General features: G+C 34.8%; 1 long non-coding RNA gene and 1 pseudogene across 1 annotated transcript; one reads left to right on the top strand and one right to left on the bottom strand.

Annotated features, from left to right (window-relative positions):
• Positions 1-429: 429 nt before the first annotated feature.
• Positions 430-2,599, top strand: LOC141817130 (uncharacterized). Its single transcript, XR_012600787.1, has 3 exons — positions 430-760; positions 1,556-1,625; positions 2,401-2,599. It is a non-coding gene; the product is annotated as an uncharacterized LOC141817130 (long non-coding RNA).
• Positions 2,600-5,322: 2,723 nt separating this feature from the next.
• LOC141817128 (wall-associated receptor kinase 5-like) lies at positions 5,323-8,598 on the bottom strand (annotated as a pseudogene).
• Between the last annotated feature and the right edge of the window lie 264 nt (positions 8,599-8,862).

Below are 8,862 nucleotides of genomic sequence, written 5' to 3'. Positions count from 1 at the left end.
CAACATACTGTTCATAGCTACTTTAGTAGTATTATAGTAACATTGTAGTAGAAATGTAGCAAACTATAGCAGTATTATAGCAATCCTATTTTTGAGATTTTGTGTCCATTAATCGATTGATAAATCCTATCAATAGATTAATATTATTTATATTTCAATCTTATCAAAGATGAATTCTCATGTTATTCGATATCCGAGTAATCTCAACCTATCAAGGTTTCCTTTGCTTAATATTGGATCACTCTTGATCTGTTGATGTAAGATATGCTCATTTAGGGCAAGTGGGCCGACCTAAAAGGCCAAAATTTAAGCCCAATTAGAGAAAAAAGGGTTAATGGTTTGGGTTTGGGTTAAACCCGAAACCCGTTAGGAATTCTTTAAAAAAAAAAAAAGTCGCGGTTGCGCCGGCTGAAATCACGACCCCGTCGGCGTGGATCGTGGGGGACAGGGATTAAGGGATGAGCACGGGCTGATCGAGGGCCAACCCTAAGCACCGCTATCCCTCTCTCGCGTGTTCCAGTTGTCCTCTGTCCGAGTTCGGCCGTGGTTTCTCTTTCTCTGTTCTCTGTCGCGATCCTTAGTCGCCGAAGCATCCTCACCGAGATCCTTGGTCGCCGCAGCCGAGAGAGCAGCCGACGCCCAGGTAACCGCCGCCGGGTCCACTGTGCTTCGGAGGGGGGCGATTCGAGTTCGTTCGGCCGGCTGTGAACGGTGCGACGCGCGAAGGTGGAGCTCGGGATCGAAGGGGAGAAATTGACCGGTAAGCCAAGATTCTTGGATTTGTGAGGTTTTCAGTGGGGATTTTCTTTGGATGGTTGAGATTGTTGTGGTCCATAGCTTGCGTTGAAGTTGGGTTCGATTTCTTCGGATTACTGACGGCGGTGCTCGGCAGTGAGGGAAGGACCCAATCTTGGCTTGGACCTAGAGTTCCTGATTGAGGTGAAATCTGTTAGGGTTTGCTAGTGGATTATTATTGTGATTGTTTCTGTAAGGTATATTTGTGATCTGTTGTGGGATAGAGATTTTATTGGGTTGTTTCAGTTAAGCCTACTGAGACTTAAATTCGTAGAGATTTAATAACAAATAAATATTTAAATTCAATTGGTGGAACAAGACAACATGTTTTAATATCTGAATAACTAGTTACAATTTAACCAGCTACATGAACTGTAAGATCTAACATTAAAGATCTCTATTGGAGATCCTTGATACGAGATTGACAATATGTTTAGGAGCAGCAAATTGACTTGAATCTAAATATGCTTGAGCAAAGATTTCAGAAAAAAATAATACTTAACGTAGTAATTGACCAAATCGGGTGCATCAAAATTCACAAAGTTTGTTGGGTTGTTCGATTGTTGAAGGATTAGTGTAGGATATGGTTTGTAAAGGATTTGGGTCGGTGAGGTTCTATTCGATTGGGTTGCTGTTCCGTGGGAGCTCTGTTGAGATTGATATTGTTGCAAGTTGTTGATGGGTTTATGAGATTTAATTACTGTAAATCTAATACAATATTATATTAGTAAGCATTGTATTATTATTAATATAATTGCAGGACCCTGCCTGTTGATCCTGTTACACACGAGGGGTATTTTGGGGGTTCTTTATCGACGTGCGTATCTTAGGTGGGTACTTTTGTGCTTGGTCAACACAGGATTGTCTGTAAGTGCAGATTTATGTTACTGTTAATTATTTTGGTTGAACATCTTGTTATTTTTAATTGTTGATCCGATATGATTCCTTGCTATGGATTTTCTGTTGTTGACCTGTATCGATGTCGCTTTACTATGATTAGCATGTTACTTGTTGTTTGATACCACTGTATGACATGTTGATTATGCCTGATTAGACATAGGTTTAACTGTTGCACTGAGCATCATGACACATACATGATAGTGGTAGATATGTTGTTCATCATTGTTGTTGTTGTTGGCCTCACTTGTCGCTGTGTGATAGTGACACAAGAGTAAGAGCAGTTGTTACGCTAAGTTGGGTGCAACCAGGACTGGCCCTCCTGATCCCGCCCGCTTCCCACTTATTAGTAGTGGTTTGTTGTTGGAGTGTGTGCGGTTTTCCTGTCGTGCGCCTCAGTTCACTGTACTAGATGAGTGTTTAGGGGTGGCGAGTGTAGACAGTAATCATGCATTGCATATATGCATACATTGTTGGTAGTTGTCTTCTGCATTTATGATCATTGAACATGTTGTTACATGACTATAGCTATTACACTTGCTAATATATGACTGTGATCGTATGACTATTATACGTAGTTTATTGATCTTGTATGTATCCTGCTGTTCTCTTTTATATTGATATGTTGTGTACTCTCTTGTTTATATCCACTGAGTATTGTATACTCACTATCCAGACCCTGGGGGGTCTCTTTGTTTTTCTCCCTAGGTAACAGATAGGGATGCTGCTTGGAGCTTGGAGGTCTGCCAGTCTGTCCCATCATCTCACAGTAGGAGACGTAAAATTTACTTATGTGGATGTATTGTATTTTATGTGTTGGTTGTTTTACTTTATATAATTTCGGGTTTATGATTTCGTATGTGTGGATTTGAATTTTAGTAGAGTTCCGTTGCGGTATTTTTGGTTATTATAGATTGTGAAGTTTTTTATCGTTTCTTATCGTGAGCATTATCGTAGTGTTTTGCAATTTTTCGTAGTTATGCATTAGTATATGCGTGTGATGGATGTGTGGTTGTGGCTGTGTTGGCCTTGAGTGTTGTAGTTAGTAGTTTATCCATGTAATGTATTAGTATTGGTGATGTGGGCCTTCTACATTATCATGTATCAGGCAAAGTTGGATTGTTATAGGGGAGATGTTGTCGAAATTTTTCGGATGGCCGTCTCCCGGGACGTAACAATTAAGACTTCACGCGCCTAACATTCGGTCACCCTTGATCTGTCAGGATTTCATCCATATCAAATATTCGATCTTCTTTGACCTGTTTAACTTTTCTATCACCAAGTGTTCAGTCAATCGTGACACACTTGGACTTTGTGTCTTCTGTCAACTATATGTTGGACTTTTGACCGTCAAAGGTCTAGTCACCTATGACCCACTTGAAATTTTCACTTATTAACTTTCTATTGTATTTTTGATTATCAAGTGTCAATTAATCATAATACATTTGGACTTTCCATCTCGTTTCAGCTTCCTATTGGATTTCTGATCATCAAGTGTTTGATCAATTATGACACATTTGGATTTTTTTTTCACCATTAAATATTCAGTTAATCTTGACTCATTTGGATCTTTTCACTGTCAAATATTCAATTAATTTTGATCTAGTTGATTTTTTCTCAATCAACTAACATATTGATCAAATATCAAAATTCAAGCCAACTCAGGTTCGATCAACTTAATCAACCATGTTCAAAGATTGATTGCATCAATAATAAAGTGTAATGCATTGGAGATGTGTATATGTACAGAATATTGACTATACGAAGAGGAGCACCTATAAAATCACGACGAAATGTCAACGTCAAACTCAAAATCCTGATAAGTGAGTGATACAACATGACCAAGTCAAGTACAACCCACCTTTACTACGTAAGTACATTCTCATTAGTCATGAGTGGCAAATATAGTAAAAAAATAAATAAATCTCAATTAGTCTTATTAACTATTTTTGAAGTTAATCAATTTGACTCTACGGAAGTTTCCTATCGACCATCAGAGTAAATCAGAAAATGCACGTAGCGGTCAAGCCAGACGTCCAACATCCTCTTATTGCGCTTCCTATTTGGAGGAAAATTTTTACAAATATACCGTAGCTGGCGATTGAATCTCGGGTGCCTGGGTGACAATTTGAATGTCTTACAGCAACACCATGCCCGGGGACGGCAAATATAGTATTTGCCCCCGATGAGTGGTAAATATACCCATAATTATATTGATTTTGATCCCTTCTAAACGAAGCTACATGGGTAACCAACATGAAAGTGAAGGTCATATTCGAATTATAAATATAAATATTTTTACTTCAAAGTAAAAATATAAATAGGTTGATTTTGATCATGGTTAACTCATATGAAAGTTAAGGTCATGTTCATATTATAAATATAAATATTTTTACTTCAAAGTACAATTGAGTCTTGAAATGGAATATTCTTTTATAGAAATAGAGATGTAACTCGTAAGATTCGTATTATGTTAGTGAGAATTTAATATTGTAAATATGCACCAATGTAAATCTAAAAAATTTAACTGATGAAATTAAAAAAAATCTTTTTCCTTTTTTTAAATTTTTTTTACGATTCTTCTATTTTTAAAATTTATCTTCTTTTAATAATTTTCATTTTTAAATATTTTATATCCTTATGTTTTTTAAATATTTAATGTTTTTAAATTTATTTATTTATTTTTAATATTTTGGGCTTGGCGGGATCGTACTAATCTCAGCCACCTCATGATGACGGGCTCCATGACATACAATTTCTTTAATTTACTATCATAATATTATGTTGTGTCATTATTACATTATTATTTTAATGGCTAGAAGATGGAAACTTAACGCGTCTTATATTTTAAATGAAAAGGGTACATTGTGCTAGATATATATATTTTTAATGTTATGTTGGATCTGAAACAAGGTGTGCTCGATAGCCTCGATTGATTTATTAATTCTTTTGTCCATGAATAACCATGAAGGCTCCTCTAACTGAAATCAACAACCAGCATAGTATTGCTTCTAGATGGGAGAGAAGTTACATCAATTGTCTCGATTGATAGAGATAGCCATTACTTCAGAGATGAAGTTAGAAAGCATTAATGAGTTGAACTTAGCTTGTTGAGTTTGATAAACCATTAGAAACCTCATCATCTTTCTAAACAAATTAATCCTCGAGAATATTATGCATCTAGGCTATTTTTGTGATGTAATTCAATTAACTTTGAAATGAATTTTTAAGAAAATGAAACAAAGAAAATCATGGTAAGAAATTTAGCATATGAATGCCCAATCTTAATCATATTATCTATACATATTGTGTACTTCCAAATGCTTGTGAACTTGGAATCATATTTATGTGATAGAATATTCTTAGCAAAGTTCTTTAAAACATATTCCATAATTTCACAAAATACGAAGCTAATATATTAACATTATAAAATATCATTGACGTAATAAAGTTAAAATTCTATAGTGAGCAATATAATTACTGAAAATATAAGAGTTGTATTCTAGTTTCATAAACTTAGGAATTTATTTATGCAAAGATACACATAGACAAGATAATATGTACATTATACAATATACATATATCAATGACTATAAAATTACTTATACAAAGTTCATAATAATAATAAAAAGATGCAAATTGTACATGCTTGCTTGTACATAAAACAAATTAACGAGCGCAATTTTGTGACCACATAAGTTCCTTCTCAAAGCTATAATTCCTAGAATTTCCTTGACTTATTTCATCCACCAACTGTGAGGAAGAGTGAGATGCCATACTGAGTAAACATTCAGTTTCCTCATTCCCTTCTAAAATACAAACTCTTTTCTTTTTCAATCTAACCTTTCTCATGCTTTGCAATTTATATTCAACTTCTTTCATTGTAGGCCTATTCGCACCTTTCAAATTCAGGCATATTTCTATCAAACTACTTATTTCAATAAACTCTTGGTTTGTTCCTTCTTGTAAAACACGATCTTCTATAAGATCAAGCAATGTGTTCTCTCTTGTTGCTTGAAGGAAATTCATGGCTAGATTTTGTTGTAACCCATTTTGGATTGAGAAGATGAGCTTCTTTCCAGTTAAAAGTTCAAGAAGAATAATCCCAAAACTATAAACATCACTTTTCTCTGTCAATTGACTAGTTTGATAATACTCCGGATCAATATACCCAAAGGTACCATGTATGGCAGTAACTATATGTGTTTGATCAAGAGGAATAAATCTTGATGCTCCAAAGTCTGATACCTTCGCCTTAAAAGTATCATCTAAAAGAATATTTGATGACTTGACATCCCTATGGAAGACAGACATAGAAGCAGCTGAGTGTAGATATGCAAGTGCACCTGCAGATTCTGAGGCAATCCTGAGACGATCATCCCATGATAATTTTTATTCACCTTGTGAAACATGTAGATGATCAAAAAGAGTCCCATTAGAGATAAATTCATAAATTAGCAAAGGAACTTCAGTTTCTAAACAACATCCAAGAAGCTTAACAACATTCCTATGATTGATCTGAGAAAGAACCGCAACCTCATTTATAAATTGGTCAATCTCACTCGTCTTAACTGTTTTTGACTTTTTTATGGCAACAACTCGTTGATCTGATAGAATCCCCTTATAAACTGTTCCATGTCCTCCCCTTCCAAGTACTCGAGTTTCATCGAAATTATTTGTTGCCTTTTCTATTTCTTCCAAAGAAAATACATTTGTTCTCTCCTCAACATGATCACTTGTGGAGATTAATTGTTGAAGTAGTAAACCATGATTCCTTAGAAAATTCCTCTTCTTGATTTTTTGTTGATTTCTTTGCTTCCATTTCTTGCATCCGATGATCAATGTTATGCAGGAGAGCAAGAGACTTGTTCCAATGCTAGAACCAAGGATGACACGTGCACAAAATTGATTTGTTGATTTTTATTTTAAGTTGTTTGTCCATATAATTTTACATATATATCAATCATAAAATAATAATATTTCTTACATATGTAAAATCTACTTAGAACTAGGGATAAGGATGTACCAAATAAAAGAGAATTCCTTTTGCTTGGGAGGCATTCTCCTCGAACAGGATCGCCAGATGTTCCTTGGGGGCATATGCAATAGAAACTTCCATTTGTATTTATACAATCTCCAGCGCAAACTTTTGGAGAAGAATTACATTCGTTGATATCTAAAATTCGATAATGCTTTATCAATACATCAAAATATAAATTATACCTACCACTATGCTACTATTAATAAATATATTAAAGTCAACAGACACCATCGACTTTAGTTCTTTCATATAATTAAATTTTAATTATATAGCATACAAAATACATATATTGGAAAAAGTGAGAAGGATGTTTTTGTACCTTGACATCCGTCAGGAAGAGGAAGGTAAGGATTCCCATCGTAACCATCTTTGCATATGCATCTATATCCGTCATTTTTTACATCCAAACATGAGCTGTTTTCATAGATACATGCGAAGGTGGTGTTGTCTTTTGCAGCATCCTTGCAAGATTGGTTGTCTATTACCCAATTCGCGATCGTTGTATCCTTCTGATCCTCGGAGGAAGTGAAATGTGAATGTCTATTATATAAGTAAATATGAAAACTATACTCCATTTGGACCATTTCGCCTTCCTTCAATGAAATGTTGCTCACTACAGAACCTCTGAATAGGAGAGTTGGAGGGTTGGAGGTTTCATTGCAAGTTAGAGCAAAGTCTTCGTCTCGATAACAACCTTGTTTTAGACCGAAGGGAAAGGAAATCGTAACATTTCCACAATTGGTTTGACAATCTTTTGCAGGAGTTAATGTAAAATTTCTATCTGTTAACACATTCATGAGTGATTAGCTCTAATGTCTATGAATTCGACAAACTTATGCATCATTAATTTATTTAGTTCAATTAATTAGATGTATACGTTTACAATAAAATATATATGGAAGAGAATTAGAATCATTACCTAATTGGCAACCATTGGGTAGGTAGGGATTGCCTACATAATTTGAAGAACATCGACAATTGTAGCCAATGGGCCCATATAATGCATCTTCAAAAAGGACATCATAGCATTCACTTCTATCACTACGACATGCATAAGTAGTGTTGTTCCTCTTCATAGCCTCTTTGCATGTTGAATAGTCATTGAAGTACCAAGTGAGAGAGGCCATTATTCCAGTTCTATTCCTATGGTCTACAAATCTTTGCAAGTCATCATAATCAGTGATAAAGTCAGGATCATATATGGCGGCTATGATGCTGGAGGTACTATTGATGATCATATGATCCATATTCTCATCAAGTCGACTTAATTGAATAGCCAATGAAAGATTGCTAAATCTTTCACTACCCAAGTAATAAATGCGGCAATATTCATTTTCAGACATATATTGCTGCTCAGTAGTTGAAGTGTTGATAGTGGAGCATATTGTAGTGCATGCATCTATCGCACTATTGGTATCCAAATCAACAATAATGGCAATAGCACTACAACCAGCCACACACAATCTGCTATTTCCATATGGACGCCCAAAATCAGTTGAATATAAGTTAAAAGACAGAGGCAAATCCTTAAGATTGATCAATGCAGTCTTATTAGATTGTGCATCTACATTTAATGTGGCATATGGTGATTCAATGATGACCAACCCCTCTTCCATATCAAAATTTCTTACTTGGATATTGCCATCTCCTAACAAGAGTCTTGGAGGATCCGAGTCAAGTGAACAAGTAAGATTAAATTCAACACCATGAGAACAATAAGTGCCAATGCCAAAAGGATATTCAATATTTATATCACCGCATTTATTGGAACAATTGGAAGGGAGGGCATCCGTTGGCCAATTTGAGAAACCCTCCAATGATATCAATAATATAATTTGCAGCAGCAATATGCCCGTGAATTCCATAATATCCTACAAATTAACTATCAATAAAAGTATATAATCAATAAACAGAGTATAAAAAAAACTACTTCAAGAAAAATTATGTACTTCATGTAAAAATATTGCATCACTTTTAATTAAGTCTTACATATAAGCTCCTTCATCAGTTCACATAATTTTACATGGAATTATTAGCTTTATATATAGGAAGTGAAAATAATCATTTTTTAATATATCGAGTCCATGAGTTTGGTTTATTCAATCGTATTGACCAACTTAATAATATTG

This window comes from Curcuma longa, unplaced genomic scaffold (genome assembly GCF_044706935.1).
Source record: "Curcuma longa cultivar G26 ecotype Majalengka, Jawa Barat unplaced genomic scaffold, ITB_CL_G26_1.1 contig_19391, whole genome shotgun sequence".
In the NCBI taxonomy this organism is placed as follows: Eukaryota; Viridiplantae; Streptophyta; class Magnoliopsida; order Zingiberales; family Zingiberaceae; genus Curcuma; species Curcuma longa.
Note: the sequence above shows the minus strand (reverse complement) of the source record. Positions and strands in the feature narration are given on the sequence as shown.